This window comes from Microcaecilia unicolor, chromosome 2 (genome assembly GCF_901765095.1).
Source record: "Microcaecilia unicolor chromosome 2, aMicUni1.1, whole genome shotgun sequence".
Classification (NCBI taxonomy): Eukaryota; Metazoa; Chordata; class Amphibia; order Gymnophiona; family Siphonopidae; genus Microcaecilia; species Microcaecilia unicolor.
Genome location: NC_044032.1, coordinates 394715880 through 394737721, shown reverse-complemented (window position 1 = coordinate 394737721; position 21842 = coordinate 394715880). Strand labels below are relative to the sequence as shown.

Genomic DNA, 21842 nt, shown 5'->3' with positions numbered 1-21842 from the left:
CTTTCTCGTTCAAAGTGGGAAGATTTCCGGAAAATGGCGCCACAAGCCGCGGCGGAGGGAGAGCCGGTGCCCAACTACCTATGGAAGTTCGGAGCCCCGAGGCCTGGCAATTGTTGAAACAATCCTTGGCACCACGAACATGGGCAACTTACACAGCAGGCTATCAGAGGGTCAGCGCCTTCCTATACACACAGGGATGGCAAGACAGACCAGTGTCAGACAACGCGATCGCGGACTACATAATAAGCGCAAAAAAGGCGGGAGGGTCCCACAGTTCCGTAGCCAGACACTTGACCGCATTCTCATTCTTCTCCAAGATTGCGGGATGGGGTGACCCGAGAAACAGGTTTCTAGCCAAAAAATTGCTGGAAGGGTGGCGGCGCGAACGCGGCGTTAGGCCCGATGGGAGACTACCAATCACGCACGACTTGCTATGGGAGATCTGGCGTGCACTGCAGTCGTTGTGCACATCAGAATTCGAGACTCGGCTTTTCCGAGCAGCATTCACACTGGCCTTCTTCGGTGCATTGAGGGTGTGCGAATTGGTAGCTACATCCAAGAAAGACGCCAATAGAGCGGGCCTCCCACTAGATGGGGTCAAGATATCAGACAATATATTGCGGATGGTAATCCGCAGATCTAAGACGGACCAGCTGGGCAGGGGGCAGTCAGTCACCTTAACCCAGGTAGACGGTTTAGAGACATGTCCCATAAAAAATGTCAGACAGTATCTAGCAATGAGGCCGACAGGTGGCGAAGCTTTGCTAGTACACGAAGATAGATCCCCATTGACCCTATTCCAATTCTCCGCGGTGTTGCGCAAGTGCTTGCTGAAGACGGGACGCGACCCAAAGAGCTTTGGAACACATTCATTTAGGATAGGAGCCGCCACATGCGCAGCAGCGCTAGGCTTCCCACCGACATCCATTCAAAAATTAGGCAGATGGAAGTCCGACGCTTTCAGGGGTTACATAAGGGATAAGTCACTGGGTAGTCTGAGCCCTCCGGGGGGCATGTAATATACACTGTATTCTATATATCAAACATATAAATGGCAAGTGACCGACTCACCCGCAAATGCGCAGTAGGGAGCATGTCCTGAACGTTCTGCGCATGCGTTTAACCTCCCCTCGCGTGGCGTTAAGATTAACAACAACAAAAACCAATATGAAGCTGGGCGGAGCACCAGCGACGAGCTCAGCAATGTTATCCAATGCACAGAAGCGCAACGTCAATGGGCGGAGCCGCTACGGCGAATTAGAGAACTAAAACCAATGGGCAGAGGCGTAATGATCGTGGGCGGAGCAACTGCGGCAACTTGCACTAACATAAGCAATGGGCAGAAGCGCTAACATACAGGGAGGAGCCAAGAATGATGAAAACCAATGGACAGAGGCGCAACGATTGTGGGAGGAGCAACAGGGAGGAGCCAAGAATGATGAAAACCAATGGGCAGAGGCGCTAAAATCCGGGGAGGAGCCAAAACGGAGACCTGAGCGACGAGAAACTAAGGAAGGAAAGAAGAGAACCACGATGTGCAAGGACACAGCAGGAACGGTGACATGGGCGAGGCAAAACAAAGAACAGCAGCAGAAAACAAAAAGAGATCCAAAAATGTTATCGGCCACACAGAAAAAGGTAAGGAGGTGCATTCACATGCAACACACACACACACACGCTGGAGCCCTGCTTTTCTGCCTGAAGCAAAGGCATAGCTGTCCCACCCCTTTGGCTCATTGAACAGTGGGAGTCAGCAGAAGGGGCAGAACAACAACAACATGTATGCGGGGGGGGGGGGGGGGGGGGGGGGGGGGGGGGGGGGGGAGAAAACCGGCACGCGATTGCAAAAGGACCTGACATTCAAAAAGCTCTAACAACTGCCTAACACAATGAACCTCCACTGAGACAGGGAGTCATAACAGCTCACTAGCACTCTCACTCACACACACACACACACACACTATATGAGAAGAAGGGGTGGGGGCAGACAAATGAAAAACACACCCTGATTTCCTACTTAAAAAAAAAAAAAACAAAGGAGCAACTAACACTCCACTCTGACAGGGAGAACTAGCTGCACACTCTCACACTCACTGTCAATTTTCTACAGAAACACACTTCCTCACTCACTCTCACACACACACAGACACACACACAGTGTTATAAGAAGGGGTGGGGTAAGGTAAAAAAAAAAAAAAACATTTGCCACTTTAAAAAAATGGATATAAGGAGGCACTGACCACCACCACTGTGACAGCTCACTCTCATGCTCTCTGTCTCTTTCCCAGAGAGAAACACTTTCTCTCTCACTCACTCTCTCACCCAAACACACACACACACACACACAATATCAAACATATAAACGGCAAGTGACCGTACTCACTTGCAAATGCACAGTACAGACTTCCCTCTCTGTCCTGCTCTCGCGTCAAGACGTCATGACGTCAGAGGGCAGAACAGAGAGGGAAATGGAGTCGAATTGTTGGACGCTGCCACCTGGAAAGGAACATTGCGCGAAACAACCTCCCCCCCTCCCCGCCGCCGCTCCCGCCCCCCTCCACTGACCTGACAGCGCCTCTCACCTCCGTGTGGAAGCACTGCAGGCAGCAGCAGAGTGCAGGGGGCCCGGCACAGAGGGGGGAGGGAGCGGCGGCAATGAGGGTAGCTGGACATGGGAGGAGGGCAGGGGGGGAGAGGCCATGGTTGCTGGACTTGGGGTGAGAGCAGGGCACAGAGGAGGGTTGTTGGACATGGGGGGAGGGGGAGGCCAAGGGAAAGAGGAAGATCGCTGGATATGGGGGGGGGGGGGGATCGGTGGACAGGGTGAGGCCAGGGGAGAGAGGAGGGCTGCAATACTCGCCCGTTTTTACGGGCTTAACGGCTAGTATATATATAATATACACATTATTCTATATTGCAGGGTTTACTACCGTGTGGATCGTGGGACACTCGTTCATTAAGTGGGCGGCGCGCAGAGCCAAGGCAAGACCAGGTGGCGCCCATTTAGGCTTGGCTACAAGAGGAGTGAGGATTCATTGGGTGGGAGTGCCAGGCATGAAATGGCCCCAGCTGGTGCCACTACTCCGCCGCAAAGCCGACGTGCTGGCCTCACCCGCAGTTGTAATCATTCACCTAGGGGGAAACGACATCGGAACACTCCCCTGCATCGACTTAGTCCGTGTGGCCGAGCGAAATTTATCACTAATTTCGCAAATGTTTCCCAATACCCACATTGTATGGTCTGATATAATCTCTAGATGGCGGCACAGACACTGGAAGATCTGGGGCAGGCCCAGAAAGAAAGTGAACAGGCAGATCGCAGCAGGGGTAACGGGCAGGGGCGGATGGCAGATCACACACACATGGGCCGATGAATTATGCGAGGGATTATTCTGGAAGGACGGTACGCACCTATCTGCCATTGGAAATGACCTATTGAACAATGACCTGCAGACTGTGTTAGAAGAGATATTTATGGCACAACAGGCCGCAGTGGCTAGGATGGGAGGTCCGGGGCAAGCTATGCTACCCCGGCCTGGTGGCGGGGTACCCAAGCCTGATGGTGTAAAATAGGCAGCTGGGGAGCTGCGAGTACGGGGGGAGCTCCCTTGCTAGACGGCGGGGAGCTCAAGTTACGGTTACTCAGTCTTGCTAGGACGGCGGACTGAAGATGGACATTGAGCCTGAGGCTGTGAGAGGCTTGGGTATGCCCATGTGTAAGATGTATGTATATAAATAAAGCTGCGGCCGAGTTGTGCCATAACAAATACATGGTGTCTTGTGATGTATTAATCTGGTTACTGCTATAAAATTGTAAACCGAGGTCTCTCGGCTGCCTATGTTATCCATCAGTACACTTCATGTAAGGAAAAGCTGCTGAGGTATGACCATGTATTTCTTACGGAGAAGCAGTGCTCTGTTAGGTTAGCCAGGATAAAGCAGCCTCCTCCCCTTTCCGTGCTGGAGGAAAAGGGGATGGCTCAAGGAGTAGAGCAAGAGGAGGAGAAAGGAGGAAGGGGAGAGAACTCAGGGAAGGGAAAGGCAGGAGGAGGATTACAGATTAAAGATGGCCACCAGCAACTGCGGGAAAACGAAACAACTGCTTAGGTTTTGGGATTGCTGGCTTGGCCTGGCTTCTCGGCCTTGATGGAAGCTCCCGCTACCGGCCCAGGCTGCACCCGGGCTTTAAATCAGAGCCAGAGAGGAAAGGGGATCAGAGACTTCATGCTGTTACTCCCTGCTTGTCAGTGAATGCGGACCCTGCACCTTGCACCCACCCAGGCTTGGATTTGGATTTTAATTACGTTCTTCTGTGTGTTTTTACACATTTAGCAAGCCGTGGTACTATACTGAGGAAGCCCAGAAAGGAGGAGATCGAGGAGGAGGAAAGGGAGCCTGGTTAGAGCTGCTGCTCCTTTTGTCGCCTGCATCCGCTGTTTCTCTCCAAGCTGGTGAGTCAGTGCTTGGGCCGTGCATGGACCCAGGAAGAGATTCTGCTTGCCTGGCTCTTTGTGCCCCTGACATTTAGGGGGACTGGGAGAAGGCTCCACTCCTGCTCTTTTCTGCCCACATCCATGATTTCTGTTGGTAGGGAAAACCAATCTAATGGAAGAATAATTTTCTAAACTGCATTCTGCCTTTGCTACTACTGCCTGGTGTGAACTGTGAAGCTGTTTTGGGGAGGGTACAGAGGGTCTCTCTAAATGCTGGCTTTCGCTCCAGTCTGTTTTCCAATATAAGCACCCAGTTATGTTTTTTTTTCTTCTTTCTTTCGTTCGTTCACCCACTGCTGCGTTGTTTGCCATCCTTTAATTAGTCCTCACCACCTCCCACTCGCTTCTCTCTCCCGGGTCCTTGGCTGGTCTTCTGGCCTCCCCCGTCAGGGAAAGGGGGGTGGGGAGCGACAGGCTGAGGCTCGGCTGACCGGAGTTTGTTTTAGCTCGTCTTTTCCTCTGTGCTCGGGCGTCCTTGATTTGTGGTTTCTGTCACTTCACTGTCTGTGTCCCTCTCTCCTGCAGACGGATCACTTTAAATAGTACCCCCCTCCCAGTCTACACCTTTGGTTTCTTTATCTCTGCCCCCCCCCCCCCCCCCCAATTATTTTGTCAAAAACGAGCGAGATTTAACCTGCTCTGGCAATTTCTTTTTTTCCGTACAGCTTGTTTTCCAAACTTCAGGAAAAGGTCCTGTGTGGCCTTTTCTATGTTTGAAATTCTTCTCAAATGCTAGTTCCCCCCCCCCCCTCCCACCACATAAAAAAAAGACTGAGTATGAGACTCTCAGCTTTCCTTGAGAGCCCCCCTCCCCTTTTCCATTTTTTTCCCCTGTAGAAGAAACCCTTTGGGACTTTTCCCTACCTTGCAGACTGCATATAAGCAGTTCCTAAAGTAAGGGAGTATGATTGCACTCCAAAATTAACCCCTATTTATTTCACCTTTGGCAGGGTTGCTGAGAGACAAAGCTGGGCCTACCTATGGCAAACAATCTAAAGGGGCCCCTGCCCCCCTCTCCTTCTTCCCCCCCCCCCCCCCCCCCCCCAGCAATGAACAAGAGAGAGTGCTCAACTGGCTTATATAGGTCCTTTCCCATGGACAGGATCTTCTAGGCACACCTCTGAATATATGTCACGGTGACGTGACCGACCCGGCTATCCAATAGAAAATGCTCTAAAAGTTAAAGTGGGCAAATGAGAGAATTCCCTCTCATACCCATAGTATATATACAAAGTGACATTACAGGTAAATGTTTTATTTTGTCCGCAGAAACGGAATGACCCGTGTCTATTTGTCAGTCAGCTTTAAGGTGGTTTCTGTCAATAGCTCCCGGGAAGGTTTGCAGTTCCTTTTCCACTACATCTCCGCCCCCTCAAAAAAAAAATGCATACTTTTACAGATTGTGTCAGTCACCCTGTTCCAAAAGGCTGTGAAGGAGATCATGTGAGTAGTGTGTGTGCACCTTCTAGGAGAAGTGAAGACAGCATCGTGTGCAAGAAATAAAACCCTGATGACCATTTGGTCTGCTTCACACACAAGCACATACGAAACGAATCCATCAGTACACTTCATGTAAGGAAAAGCTGCTGAGGTATGACCATGTATTTCTTACGGAGAAGCAGTGCTCTGTTAGGTTAGCCAGGATAAAGCAGCCTCCTCCCCTTTCCGTGCTGGAGGAAAAGGGGATGGCTCAAGGAGTAGAGCAAGAGGAGGAGAAAGGAGGAAGGGGAGAGAACTCAGGGAAGGGAAAGGCAGGAGGAGGATTACAGATTAAAGATGGCCACCAGCAACTGCGGGGAAAACGAAACAACTGCTTAGGTTTTGGGATTGCTGGCTTGGCCTGGCTTCTCGGCCTTGATGGAAGCTCCCGCTACTGGCCCAGGCTGCACCCGGGCTTTAAATCAGAGCCAGAGAGGAAAGGGGATCAGAGACTTCATGCTGTTACTCCCTGCTTGTCAGTGAATGCGGACCCTGCACCTTGCACCCACCCAGGCTTGGATTTGGATTTTAATTACGTTCTTCTGTGTGTTTTTACACATTTAGCAAGCCGTGGTACTATACTGAGGAAGCCCGGAAAGGAGGAGATCGAGGAGGAGGAAAGGGAGCCTGGTTAGAGCTGCTGCTCCTTTTGTCGCCTGCATCCGCTGTTTCTCTCCAAGCTGGTGAGTCAGTGCTTGGGCCGTGCATGGACCCAGGAAGAGATTCTGCTTGCCTGGCTCTTTGTGCCCCTGACATTTAGGGGGACTGGGAGAAGGCTCCACTCCTGCTCTTTTCTGCCCACATCCATGATTTCTGTTGGTAGGGAAAACCAATCTAATGGAAGAATAATTTTCTAAACTGCATTCTGCCTTTGCTACTACTGCCTGGTGTGAACTGTGAAGCTGTTTTGGGGAGGGTACAGAGGGTCTCTCTAAATGCTGGCTTTCGCTCCAGTCTGTTTTCCAATATAAGCACCCAGTTATGTTTTTTTTTCTTCTTTCTTTCGTTCGTTCACCCACTGCTGCGTTGTTTGCCATCCTTTAATTAGTCCTCACCACCTCCCACTCGCTTCTCTCTCCCGGGTCCTTGGCTGGTCTTCTGGCCTCCCCCGTCAGGGAAAGGGGGGTGGGGAGCGACAGGCTGAGGCTCGGCTGACCGGAGTTTGTTTTAGCTCGTCTTTTCCTCTGTGCTCGGGCGTCCTTGATTTGTGGTTTCTGTCACTTCACTGTCTGTGTCCCTCTCTCCTGCAGATGGATCACTTTAAATAGTACCCCCCTCCCAGTCTACACCTTTGGTTTCTTTATCTCTGCCCCCCCCCCCCCCAATTATTTTGTCAAAAACGAGCGAGATTTAACCTGCTCTGGCAATTTCTTTTTTTCCGTACAGCTTGTTTTCCAAACTTCAGGAAAAGGTCCTGTGTGGCCTTTTCTATGTTTGAAATTCTTCTCAAAGGCTAGTTCCCCCCCCCCCCCCTCCCACCACATAAAAAAAAGACTGAGTATGAGACTCTCAGCTTTCCTTGAGAGCCCCCCTCCCCTTTTCCATTTTTTTCCCCTGTAGAAGAAACCCTTTGGGACCTTTTCCCTACCTTGCAGACTGCATATAAGCAGTTCCTAAAGTAAGGGAGTATGATTGCACTCCAAAATTAACCCCTATTTATTTCACCTTTGGCAGGGTTGCTGAGAGACAAAGCTGGGCCTACCTATGGCAAACAATCTAAAGGGGCCCCTGCCCCCCTCTCCTTCTCCCCCCCCCCCCCCCCCCCCCCCCCCCCCCACAGCAATGAACAAGAGAGAGTGCTCAACTGGCTTAAAGGTCCTTTCCCATGGACAGGATCTTCTAGGCACACCTCTGAATATATGTCACGGTGACGTGACCGACCCGGCTATCCAATAGAAAATGCTCTAAAAGTTAAAGTGGGCAAATGAGAGGATTCCCTCTCATACCCATAGTATATATACAAAGTGACATTACAGGTAAATGTTTTATTTTGTCCGCAGAAACGGAATGACCCGTGTCTATTTGTCAGTCAGTCAAAATTTGAGAATTCAATTTATCAGATATTTTATTTAATACTAGTAGTAAAGGCCCTTTTCTGACAGAAATGAAACGGGCGCTAGCAAGGTTTTCCTTGGAGTGTGTATGTTTCAGAGAGAGAGAGTGTGTGTGTGAGAGAGACAGAATGTGTGTGTTTGTGTGAGAGACAGAATGTGTGTGTGTGTGTGTGATAGAGAGTATATGTGAGAGACAGTGACTGTGTGCTCCCCCCTCGCAGGGCCCCCCTCCCCACCCCACCTCTCTGGTCTCAGGACTCCTTCCCCACCTCCCTCTTCCCCTACCCCCCATGCAGCCACCCATATCCAGCCACCCGCTGCTGCCACTGGTAACGCTGTCCGGCCGCTGCTGCTTCTCCTGTTGAGCAGCAGCGGCCGCTACAAAAAGAAAAAAAGCAATAAATGTTTTTAAACATTAAGCGCGGCACCGCAGACAGCCATCAGGCATTGGCTGTCGGCTCTGCAGCCGCTCCTCCTCTCGGTTCTCACGTCGCTGCGCTCCAGGGTCTTACTCAAGGGGCAGTGACGTGGAGGCGAGAGGAGAAGTGGCTGCAGAGCTGACACGCAATGCCTGATGGCTGTCTGCGGTGCCGCGCTTGATGTTTAAAAACATTTATTGCTTTTTTTCTTTTTGTAGCGGCCGCTGCTGCTCAACAGGAGAAGCAGCAGCGGCCGGACAGCGTTACCAGTAGCAGCTACGGGTGGCGAGGGGGTTGATGTGCTTCGGGGGGCGGGGGTGTTTGATGTGCCGTGGGGGGGGGGGGGCTTGGGTGATGTGCCGAGGGGGTGTTTGAGTGGCGCACTCACAGCTGATTCCCAGGCAGGGGGAGGAGTAGGGAAACACGCGGAGCAAGTAGCTCCGCGTGTTTCCCTATTCCTCCCCCTGCCTGGGAATCAGCTGCGAGTGACATCAGCCTGGCTACGGAGCCTAGCTCAGCAACTCCAGGAGCCACGGACACAGGCAGCTACTTTAGAACGGTGGTGGTGAGAATTATTATATAGGATGTCGAACCAAAAGACTGGATATAAGCGTTTACTTGCAGACATAATTTATCTATTACAGACCCCTCACATACGATGTCTCCGTTGTTTAGGGAAACATCATGATACACTTAATTGTTTTTCTTGTAGGAGCATGTCATAGAAGTCACTTGAAATTAGAGCTCTAAAGCTGAAGCAATATTTAGCTACTTTACATTTGGAAACTTCATCGGCAAGTTCATCGAAGAAAAAGTCTGCTGCTCAATGTTAACTTTTATGAGCTGATTCAGCTCCACTTCAGTCCCTGCTCTCCCCCTTGCCTGAGTGCCCGGGGATCAGGTGCCTTCATTTCCTGCTCACCCCTTGCTTTAATGCATGGGGATCAGGACTTCTCTTCAAGGAATCTGCAAAGTTTGTCATTGTCAGCTCAATTGCCTGAGGTAATTTTTGCTGATCCTCTGCCTGACGCCGATGCTTCCACCTCGGCTTTACATTCTTTGAAATCAGCTGTTTCAATGAGACCAGTTTTTTCTCACAAATCAGCTTTTCGACATCAACATTCACCACCAAAATCATACTTTACAACCTATGCAGCCTGTTCATCAAATACCCTCTACTTCTAGTTTACACTCACCTAAACAAGATGCACTTCCATCTGTACAAGACGATTCTTATTCAAAGTTTTTAGTTGTTAGCTAACACATTGAATATTCTTCCATCCTCTCAGAGTTGCCTTTCTGATGACAAAAGATCAGTAACCCAAATATCTAAATATTGTTAAGGAGTCTATTGCCCTTCCTGTAGCTCAAGTACTCCAAGACAACCATAAATTAATCTGGACAAATCCTTACTCCATAAGACCTACTCAGAGAGCTTTAGAAAATAAATATAAGGTACAGGACGTTTTAAGTCATGGCAAGAATCAACTTCCTCATGCGTCACGGTAGTTAAATCAGCAATGCGTCAAAATAAGATTCAAAAGGATACAACTAATCATCCTCCTCCAAAAGACTTAAAATGTATGGATACAATGGCAAGAAGGACTTTTCAATCTGCTATGCTTTCAGCTCATATTTCAGTTCACACTTTTCACCATGTAGAATATTTATATACAATTATGGATGATTTATCAAAGTTGCAGTCCCTCTTGCCTCAGGAAAACACTCCTCTATTTATGGCAAATTTAGAAGAATGTTCTAAACAAATGATCCGAATGACTCATGATCATTTTGATACCTCTATAAGAGGTGCAGCAACTGCAATAGCAGCAAGACGTTTATCCTGGTTGAGAGCTTCAGCTTTAGGAGAAGACATTCATGAAAAAGTAGCTGATGCTCCTTGTTCAGGTGTTTCATTATTTGAGGACAGAGTTAAGGAGTTAATTGAAGGTCTCGAAGAAGATTGTACAACACTTGATACCTTAGAACAGGATAAACATCAACCGTCCAAATCAAATTATAAAAGGTTACCTTACTACGCCTCTAGAAATAGATTTCAACATCGTAAATCATTTTCTAATCAGCGTACATCTTATAATTTTAAATCTCATAATAACCGTTATAATTTTCATAATAGAGGAGGAAGGGAGAGACTTGCTCAGAAACCAGTTACTACTCAACAACAACAAAAAGTATCCTCTAGTTTTTGACATCACATCTCAAATTCAGGGTCGAGTGGGGGGCAGAATTCAGAAGTTTTTGGATGCTTGGAGTTCAATAACATCAGACAATTGGATTTTAGGGATAATTCAAAAGGGTTATTCCCTTCCCTTTACACATCCCCCACCATTACGATCACCTACACATCTTCATGTCCCAAATTCCACAATTACAACAGGAGGTTCACAGACTACTTCAGGAGCAGGTTATAGAGTTTGTTCCTGTTCAGGAGAGAAACAAGGGTTTTTATTCCCGATGCTTCCTCATCTCCAAAAAAGATGGGGGCTCACAAGCAATTCTAGATCTAAGAAGACTCAACAAATTTATTCCAAAACAATTTCGAATCACTACATTGCCTACAATACTTCCACTATTACAGCAAAATGTATGGTTCACAGCCCTAGACCTTCAAGATGCTTATTTCTATATTCTTATCCATCCGTCCTCCAGAAGAGTTCTTCGATTTGTACTTCAAAGCCAACATTATCAGTTCAAGGTTCTGCCATTCGGTTTAACATCAGCCCCCAGAGTATTCGCAAAGTGTGTTATAGCATCAGTAGCTCACTTACATCAGCAAGGGATCATGCTATTCCCATATCTCGATAATTGGCTAATAGTAGCTCCTTCTCCACAGCAAAATCTTCAAGCTTTACAGCTCATCATTTATCTTTTCAAAAGGTTAGGTTTTCTAATAAATTACAAAAAATCAAATATGATCCCAACGCAGAGATTAACATTCATAGGAGCAGACCTTATTTCTCAGGAATCTCTGGCAAAACTACCGTTATCTCGAGCCCAACTGTTGATACATTTAGTACACCATCTGCAATCAGTACAAGCAACAACTGCTCGCACTATTGTAACTCTTTTAGGACACATGGCCTCCACAGTCAGTGTTCTTCCACTAGCACGTCTAAAGATGCGCCCACTTCAATGGTATTTAAAGAAAAGATGGATTCAATATCTACATCCTCTTTCTGCAAAGATTTTTATTTCCATCCATATAAAACTACAGCTTTTATGGTGGACACAACAGCAGAATCTGTTGGTGGGAGCTCCATTTCAGTCACCTCACCCTACCAAGATTATAACAGATGCCTACAAAATAGGTTGGGGGGCATATCTAGACAATTACTCAACACAAGGACATTGGACAGTTCAGGAGAGAACTTATTCCATCAATCTCCTAGAATTAAGAGCAATCAGATTAATTTTTTTCAACATCTTCATTCTCATGTTATGCAAGTTTGAATGGACAATCATGTAGCAATGTTCTATATAAACAAGCAGGGCGGCATGGGCTCACATCACCTCTGTTGCAAAGCTGTCAAGTTATGGACTCTAGTTCTGTCTCTGGATTCCACAATTCAAGTGATTTACCTACCATGGTTCGACAATCAAATAACAGATTCATTAAGCAAGAAATTACAACCACTCGAGTGGTCCATCAAGACCACAGTTATTCAAAACCTATTTCGTCTTTGGGGCATACCGCACGTAGATCTCTTTGCATCCCCACAGAACAGCAAGTGTCACAGATATTGTTCCAGGTGGCCCACTCAGAACAGGATAGCTGCAGATGCCTTTGCTATCCCTTGGACAAATGCCCTCTTTTATGCATTTCCTCCAATTCCTCTAATTCCAAGGATATTATGAAAGGTTATTCAGGACAGATCATCTCTAATTCTTATAGCACCATATTGGCCGAGGCAAACTTGGTTTCCAATACTCAAAACATTAGCTATCCTTCCACCACGGACTCTTCCTTTTCTTCCAGATCTCCTATCTCAAAACAAACTTCTACTTCTGCATCCAAACCTAAGGAAACTTTGTCTCACAGCTTGGTATCTTCAAGCAATACATTAGATACTTCAGTTTTTTCACAACCAGTCATTAATGTATTGTTAGCTTCTAGAAAGCAGTCAACTAGAAGTTCTTATTCTTTCAAGTGGAACAGATTTCTGTTATGGTGTAGACCATGTAGCATTAATCCAATCTGTTGTTCAATTTCTCCATTATTAGATTATTTCCTATACCTTTCTAATTCTGGATTAGCTTGTTCATCAGTTACAGTGCATGCTGCAGCTATATCGGTTTTTCATGATTCTATTGATAACACAACAGTAATAAGACATTCTATTGCCAAATGTTTTCGGAAAGGGAATGGGGCTTGATATACCGCCTTTCAGTGGGTTTTGTAACTACATTCAAAGCGGTTAACATAGTATATACAGGTACTTATTTGTACCTGGGGCAATGGAGGATTAAGTGACTTGCCCAGAGTCACAAGGAGCTGCAGTGGGAATCGAACCCAGTTACCCAGGATCAGAGTCTGCTGCACTAACCACTAGGCTACTTAATCTTAAACCTCCTATTCAATCACCTCCAATAGTGTGGGACTTAGTACTGGAGGCGTTAATGGGGCCTCCTTTTGAACCTTTGCAGTCTGCCACTATCCAATTTCTTACCTGGAAGACATTATTCCTAATTTCCATTACTTCAGCTCGAAGAATTGGAGAAATTCAAGCGTTGGTGTATTATGCTCCATATACTCAAATTCTGCATGATAAAGCAATACTGCGGTCTCATCCAAAATTTTTGCCTAAGATAGTCTCCTTTTTTCATATTAATCCATTATATTACCAGTCTTCTATCCACCTCCACATCAGGATACCCATGAAAGTCGTCTTCACACTCTAGACTGTACCAGAGTATTATCAATTTACTTACAACGTATATCAAGGGATCATAGACCTTCTCAATTATTTCTTTCCTATAATATGAAGCATCAACAACCAGTCTCTAAACGTACATTATTGTCATATATTACAAATTGTATTAACTATTGCTATTCAACATCATCTCTTCACTATCAGCCTTTGATGCCTCATGTCACAACCCATAAACTACGTTCTATGGCTGCCTCAAGTGCATATTTACGTAGAGCACCTCTTATAGATATTTGCAGAGCAGCAACATGGTCATCACTGCTTACGTTTTCAAGACACTACTGTCTCGACGTGGCATCACGTGCAGATTCCATCTTTGGACTGACAATTCTTCAGGAGGCAATTTAAACGACAACTATCCTCCTCCTATCACAGGTAACATTTTCATACTGAGTTCAGTTGATTGATTATGAATTTTTCACTCGGTGTATGTTACCTGTGTATGCTTAAGAGTCTTCAGAGGTGTGGCTAGAAGATCCTGTCCATGGAAAAATCTTAGTTTCTTACCTGTAACGGTAGTTTTCCGTGGACAAAGGATCTTGTAGCTACACAATCCCTCCCTACCCTCCCTAAGTTGTCGCAGCTATTTTTATTAAACTGAGTTATCTGTAATGTCACTTTGTATATATACTATGGGTACGGGTGGGAATCATCTAATTTGCTCACTTTAACTTTTAGAGCATTTTCGGTCACGTCACCGTGATGTATATTCAGAGGTGTGTGGCTAGAAGATCCTTTGTCCGCGGAAAACTACCATTATAGGTAAGAAGCTAAAACTTCTTCCTGCCGCGTCCTGTCTCCTGTGAAGTAACTTCCTGTTTCCGCATAGGCAGGTCGCAGAATGTGGCAGGAAGAGTTTGATCGCTGGTGCCGGGCCCAGGGAATCTTGCTCCTCTGCCCACCCCCTCCTCAGCAGCCCTGACTTGTGTGTCAGATCTCTCCCTTTCCCTAGCCACCTCGCAGGATGGCTACTAAAAACAAAATTAAGAGTGGGGTACAGCAAAAGAATTGGGCTGCAAAAAGATTATCATTTGGTAATTATGCACTGAATATAGTTGATCCCTGAAGAAGCCAGAGAGTACGGGTGAAGCAGGCCTGTTTGGTATTTCATAAAGATAAGTGCATATTTTCTGATATCAATAAATTTAGTAAAATATTGTTGAAAAATTGGGGCCCACCCACTTTGTCCTGATAGGCACCAGTTATAGGAGTGCACAATCTTTCTGCCGCAGTTGGCAGCTCCTCTGTGGAGGAGTGGAGGAGTAGCCTAGTGGTTAGTGCAGCAGACTTTGATTCTGGGGAATTGGGTTTGATTCCCACTGCAGCTCCTTGTGACTCTGGGCAAGTCACTTAACCCTCCATTGCCCCAGGTACAAAGAAGTACCTGTATATACTATGTAAACCACTTTGAATGTAGTTGCAAAAACCACAGAAAGTCCCATTTCCCTTTCCCTTCCCTTTCTGGTCCTCCTGCCTGCCTAATATTTTTTAATGCAGGTTCTGATCTGGAAGTCCGTCAGCCATTCTAGCATAGCGCCACATGCCCACACTGTTACTGCCCTCACTCTGACCATCTGGTTTCACTCTACCTTGCCTTGCTCCTCCCCCCAGTGCCCCCGCAGCATGCATGACGGTGCCGCAGTGCTGCACTGGAAAATCTGCCAGCTGCCGCCAGTGTGCAGCTCCTCCACTGCACCTTTGTTGGATCAGGATCAGCCTTTGGATGAGCCCACCTCTCCAGGCCTCAGCACTGCCCTGCAGCCCCACAACAGGTACAGGAGCCAGCACACAGAAAGCACAGTGCTCTCGAGTCTGCACCACCTACAACCATGTGTAAACCCAGCCGTCCAAATAAAATAAATATATTGTTTAACATGTACACTGTAATGCTGGTGGTGGGCTTCTGAATGGGGGTGGGCTCTTCACTGCCTAGGGGAAAAACCTTTACCTTCCCCCCCCCCCCTAGGCACCCCCACCCAGAAACCCACCAACAATACATTTTAATAGTGCCCTTTAAAAAAAAAAAAGGTTGTATATTTTCATGTTGGTGGGGTTTTGGGTGGGGATGGTCTCTGCAGTGCTCAGGTTTAAAAAAAAAGTTTTAAATTTTAATGTAGTTGGGTTTCTGGTTGGAGATGGACTCTGCAGTGCCTAGGGCGTTAAAAAAATCTTATATTTAATGCTGGTGTGCTTCAGGGTGGGACAGTACTGATGCTAGGCTACAAGGAGGGGTGGGAGGGTAGGGTATAGTTGATTCCTAACTATGGAATGGATGGTGGGAAGGAAAGGGCTGATGCTGGATTATGGTGATGGATGGGGGTAGGGTAGAGAAGTTCTGGATGCTGGGCTACGGGGATGGATGGGGGAGTAGGGTGTAGAAGATATGGGATAGTGTAACTATTTAAAAATATCAGTTTTTCCAATAAGTATGCATGTGCTTTATGTTGCTGCAGGACAGCTGTTGAGCGGACTACTTAGAAATCCATTATGAAGTGCATTCTAAGGCATTATTTTGTAGTATCCAAGAGACATTACTCATATATATATATATATATACTGTATATAGTGCCCACCCATATTAGCTCTTGGCCCACCCAAAATGTTAGATCTGGCTACGCCACTGCAGATGAATGAAATTGAACCAAATCTGCTGTCGGACACATATGAAATTATTGATTTGCAGCTATGGTTTCTGAGGTCCTTTTCTCATAAAAATTGAAAAAGTTATAAATTGAAGAGTTAAAAAATTGGATTGTCTGTATATGAGAGGATTTTGTCAAGTTAGCTAGATCCTACGCATTTTGTCTGTACAGGTTTTCCCCACTAAAACTGTCAGGCCTGAAACCTCTCAGGCTCTCTTATACCTGGAGTACACGGAGACATCTCTGTTCCCCCTTCCCTTGCACCTCTTACTGCCTGCCATGACTGCTGCGAAACTGCCCAGCTTCCTAACCAGGCAACTTTGCTGGGTGTGGGATGGAGAAGAGTAGTGGGAGAGTGAAGGCACCATCTTACACAGATGGGGGGGGGGGGGGGGGCAGGAGAAGAAAGCAGGAAGGAGAACTCTTCCCTCCCCTTAGCCTAGAATCATTGACCTACAGCCCCAAGAATGACACAGCTGCCACCGGGATCTTCGTCCAGGAGTATAATGATTTGGGGTGCTGCTTCCCGTCCCATAACCAATCAGGGTGTGCAATGCTCTCTACCTTTTATATCACGGAGGCAGGGACTTTAACACCAAAGAAGGGGGCTTGGGAGGGGGATATACCTGTAAGTTTGTCTCCCTCTTCTCTCAGCAGGAGGGGGGAGAGGAACATGAGCTACTGCCTCCTTGCTAGCTGGAGGGATCTACAAGGCCCAACCAGTTCCGCCCAGGACACGAGAAGAATGAGATTATATGCAGCGGTTGTAGTTGCCACCTTATTCAGCCTCCCCCTCCCCTATTACGGGGCAGGCAGATCATGAGCTGCTGGTGATATGTGTCTAGGCATGAGGGTCAGTCTCTGCTGCCTGCTGTTGTGTACAGCTGTTTGTGTACACTGTATTTCCTGGCTTAGTGAAGGTTGTAGGAAACTTCAGCCATCAAAATGTATGGCAAGGCCCTATATTGTAGCAGCTTCCTTATGACCTGGACAAGGGCTTGTGGTAGAAAGTGTTTTTCACAAGTTAGAGCTCATTGAAAGATGAGGAATGAGTGTGGTCCCCCTCTACATACCACCCTTTTATCTGGATACCTTATTTGTCCAGTGCCTGTTTAAGAGATGTCAAAGGTGGCCCATCGCAAACAGATTCACCACCACAGTGAGATTGAAGCCCAATAAGTGAGGTTTTCTAGTGGTGTATCCAGGTTATAAATGTGGAAAAGAATGGCATATTTTGCATTCTGAATGCAGCGGATGCTCTAAGGCAATAGTTTAGGGACCCTGGAACAGAGGGTAACAGTCTTGCATCCTCTCTCTCATCCCTATTCCCCCATGATCCAGCATTGCTCCTTTGCTTACTGTCCTCCCTGGCCCCAACATATCTCCCTCTCTCAGTGCCATGTTCTACCTTCAAATTTGTGTTGAGCACTAGAGGTCACTGGCAGAGTTAGTGCTTCACACATGCTGCCTGCAACTGCCCAGAGAAGTCTTCAGAATGTAGTGCCTGTACCCCCAACCAGAAGGGAAGGCACTGACGGAGCAGATTGAATCCTTTTTTTTTTATTTGATGCTTAAGCTTCCATTATTGCATATAGCAAAAAAAAAACCCCAAAAACCCAGAAACTGTTACAATTGATGTAAACTATAGTGAGAAGGGAATACAGCAGTATATAAACAATATATTGATACTGAACGTTTGCATCTCCGGCACCCTATGAGCCGACGAAATTGCAACCAGAAAAACTACTTTCAGTGTAAGATCCTTTAAGATTGCCTTCTTTAAAGGCTCAAATGGAGCTCACTGCAGAACCCTGTGCACCAGACAAGGAGAATGAAGGTGGGTAGCCCCTTTCAGGAAATGCACTACATCTGGATGTGTTGCTAATGAGGAATGAAGGAGGCGGCCTTATAACAGGCCAGAGCTGCCATCTGAACTCGAAGAGATTTAGGCCATAATCTTCTCAGGCTGTCCTGCAGAAACGCCAAGATCTGTGGTGTAGATGCCTTGAATGGGTCAAAATCTCGGAGCACATGGGTCAAATGCTCTCTCAGACCACCACTCCTCAAACACTCTCTAGATACTCGCATATGCTGCTGAGGTGGTCCGTTTCTGGGTGTGAAGGAGCATAGTGATAACGTCTTCTACATAACCTTTTCGCCTTAACAGCGTCCTCTCAGCAGCCAGACTGTGCAACCAAAGTGACAGGGATCTCCATTGGAATTGTGCACTGATGCAACAGCCCCTGAGTTATAGGAAGATGAAATGGCTTGTCCACCAGAAGCTGTACCAGGTCCTCATACCATGGTGGCCAATCTGGAGCAATCAGAATGAGTAGGCTGGGATTATGAAGTATACTGTGAATGAACAACCCTGCCTGTCATTGGCTATGGAGGAAAGGCATACAGCAGAACTGATGCCAGCCATGGATGCAAGCACATCTTTGCCCTCCAAACTGAACTCCTTTCTCCTGCTGAAAAATCGGAAAGCTTTGGCACTGCGCTGAGTTGCTATAAGATCTACTACTACTACTACTTAACATTTCTAGAGCGCTACTAGGGTTACGCAGCGCTGTACAATTTAACAAAGAGAGACAGTCCCTGCTCAAAGAGCTTACAATCTAATAGACAAGTGAACGGTCGGTCCGATCTATGGCTGGCACGCCCTGCCTCTGGGTCATGCTGTGCAAAACGTCCGCTATCAACTCCCTTCTGCCAGATTCAACAGGGCCCTGATGAGGAAGTCCGCCTGCACATTCAGAGACCCTGCTATGTGTGCTGCTGAGATTTGCTTCAAGTGACATACCATCTACAGAAACAAAAGGTGGGCCTCTAATGCCAAAGCCTGACTGGGGTCCCCCCCTGTCTGTTAATTATAGGCCATTGCTGTAATGTTGTTCATTTGCATGCAATGGCCCTCTAGAAGCACCTAAAACACCCAAAGGGTGAGGCGAATCGCCCTGAGCTCCAGGTTGATTGATCTGCCACCACGCTTTCTCCTTGTTCCATTGGCCCTGCACACTGCGATGGAAACGGTGCACCCCCAGCCCGCAAGGCTGGCAGCGGTCACCATCACTATCCACAGTGACGCTAGCAGCATGCCCCACTTCAGATGTTTCAGAATCAGCCACCACATCATGCTCTGCCTCGCTGGAGGCATTAAAGGAAGGTGCACTGAATAATCCTGAGAAAGGGGAGACCAGTGACTCGAGAGACTGCTGCAGAGGACACATGTGCACCCTGGCCCAAGGGACCACTTTTAATATCGCCGCCATTGACCCAAGGAGTTGAACATAACCCCAAGGACTGGGACGTAGGGTTTGCAACAGGAGACGAACCTGAGTCTGAAGCAGATTCTCTGATCCAGTAAGAATACTCTGCCCTGGGCTGTTCAAAGTGAACATCCAGATACTCCAGAAACTGAGATGGGTGCAGATGACTCTTGGCCAGATTGATCGCCCAACCTAAAGACTGTAACAGCGTTATTACCCTAGTTGTCACTCGATGACTCTCCTGCACCGAGGAAGCCCAGATAAGCCAGCCGTTGAGGTACAAGTGCACCCCTATTCCTTCGTGATTGAGAGAGGCCGCTGCCACAACTATCATGACCTTTGAAAAGGTTCTGGGTGCCATAGCCAAATGAAAGGGCATGGCCTGGAATAAGCGCAGAAAGTGCTGGTATGGGGGTGGCCAAATGGGAATATGCAGGTATGCTTCCTTGAGATCCAGAGCTGTGAGGTATTCTCCTGGCTGTACTACCGTCAATCGCAACGTCTCCTGTAAGATCTGATGGACCTCAAAAACTCAAATGTGAACAGAAAGATCCTCCCTTTTTGGGACAACAAAATAGATGGACTACCAGCTTTGCCAGAGCTCGTGACTCCACACTTTTACCACAGCCCCCAATTAATCCAAAGACAGAAGTGTGGACTGAACCGCTGCCCTCTTGGGCAAGGTACAAGAGAACTCCAAGAAAAAACTATATGGGAAAACTCTAATTTGTAACTGTCTCTGATAATCTCAAGGACCCACTGGTCCCGGTAATCATTGTAGAAGACAGCCGGAGCTTTGCCTGGGCAGGGTGAAGCCAGAGGAAACTCTGGTGGAAGTCTGTAGTAGTTCTGACATGCAAAATCGGTCATCAGACCTGGTTATAGGGGTGAAAGACTAATCAAACCATTTAGTAGCTGGCTCCCTCTGAAGTTTCCCAAAACCCATGCAGGGGTTTATCTGTAAAGTGAATGATTAGAGGTCTTGGGGGTGAAAACCATCTGTCTATTCTCAAATTTTAATTGGGTAAGAAGGCCTGGCTTGCTGGTTTGGAGCTAGGTGTGGATGCAAGGAGAGGATCAGGACCCCATCATTGGGCAGGTCTTGCAGCGGGAGTGGCCCAAGACCCTTGGCCATTTGTCTGAACAAAAGAGCTGCCTTTGCTGAAACCTGGATTTGTACATAAGTACATAAGTAGTGCCATACTGGGAAAGACCAAAGGTCCATCTAGCCCAGCATCCTGTCACCGACAGTGGCCAATCCAGGTCAAGGGCACCTGGCACGCTCCCCAAACGTAAAAACATTCCAGACAAGTTATACCTAAAAATGAGGAATTTTTCCAGTCCATTTAATAGCGGTCTATGGACTTGTCCTTTAGGAATCTATCTAACCCCTTTTTAAACTCCGTCAAGCTAACCGCCCGTACCACGTTCTCCGGCAATGAATTCCAGAGTCTAATTACACGTTGAGTGAAGAAAATTTTCTCCGATTCGTTTTAAATTTACCACACTTTAGCTTCAACTCATGCCCTCTAGTCCTAGTATTTTTGGATAGCGTGAACAGTCGCTTCACATCCACCCGATCCATTCCACTCATTATTTTATACACTTCTATCATATCTCCCTCAGCCGTCTCTTCTCCAAGCTGAAAAGCCCTAGCCTTCTCAGCCTCTCTTCATAGGAAAGTCGTCCCATCCCCACTATCATTTTCGTCGCCCTTCGCTGTACCTTTTCCAATTCTACTATATCTTTTTGAGATACGGAGACCAGTACTGAACACAATACTCCAGGTGGGGAAAGAAGAAGCAGGTGGTCTGCCAGGATGATACCGTTTAGCATCCTTCAGTTGTGATTTTGGCCTGTCCTTCGGTAAACGCTGGGCCTTCAATTCCCTCAGGTCTTTAACCAACTTTTCCAGATCCTCCCTAAAGAGGAGATGCCCTCTGAAAGGCAACCTTGTGAGGCGCTGCTTGGACACCACATCTGCAGCCCAATATCGAAGCCATAACAACTACCGGGTCATCATCTGCTTGGCTGAGACCCTGACCAGGTCATACAAGGAGTCTGCCAAATATGTTAGTCCTGTCTCTTTGGCAAGAAATTCCAGTGACTTCTGAAATTCCAAATCTGCCAAGGCATCTGCTGCCTGCTGTACCCAACTGAGGCAAGCTCGAGCGGCATAGGAACTGCAAATGGCAGCCTACAGTGATAGAGCTGAAATCTCAAAAGGACACCTCCATTGAGGACTCCAGCTTTCTGTCCTGAACATCTTTCAAAGCTGTATACCCTCTTCTACAGGGGTGGGGGTTGTTTTTTGTGACACTGCTGCCTCCTTGGACAACTTGAGCTTGTCCAGCTCAGGTTAGATGAGTGGACATAGCCCTGGATACCCGCAGACCAGTCTCTGGGGTGGACCATCGAGCCGATATAAGCTCTTGCTGTAGCCTCATGGACCGGAAAAGCTCTTGGTGGCTGTCGAATACTAGCCATTTTAAGATTAACAGCAGCCGTAGCCAGATCTACAGGACTATAATATTAAG

At 47.2% G+C, this 21842-nt stretch overlaps 1 protein-coding gene across 3 annotated transcripts in view; it reads left to right on the top strand.

Moving 5' to 3' along the window:
* The first annotated feature begins 6421 nt into the window (after nucleotides 1-6421).
* Nucleotides 6422-21842, top strand: part of WDFY3 (WD repeat and FYVE domain containing 3) — a 655707-nt gene continuing 640286 nt past the window's right edge. For all 3 annotated transcript variants that reach the window (XM_030190597.1, XM_030190598.1, XM_030190593.1), the window contains exon 1: nucleotides 6422-6655. The gene's annotated coding sequence lies outside the window, so the exon portion shown is untranslated. The remainder of the gene's footprint in view (nucleotides 6656-21842) is intronic.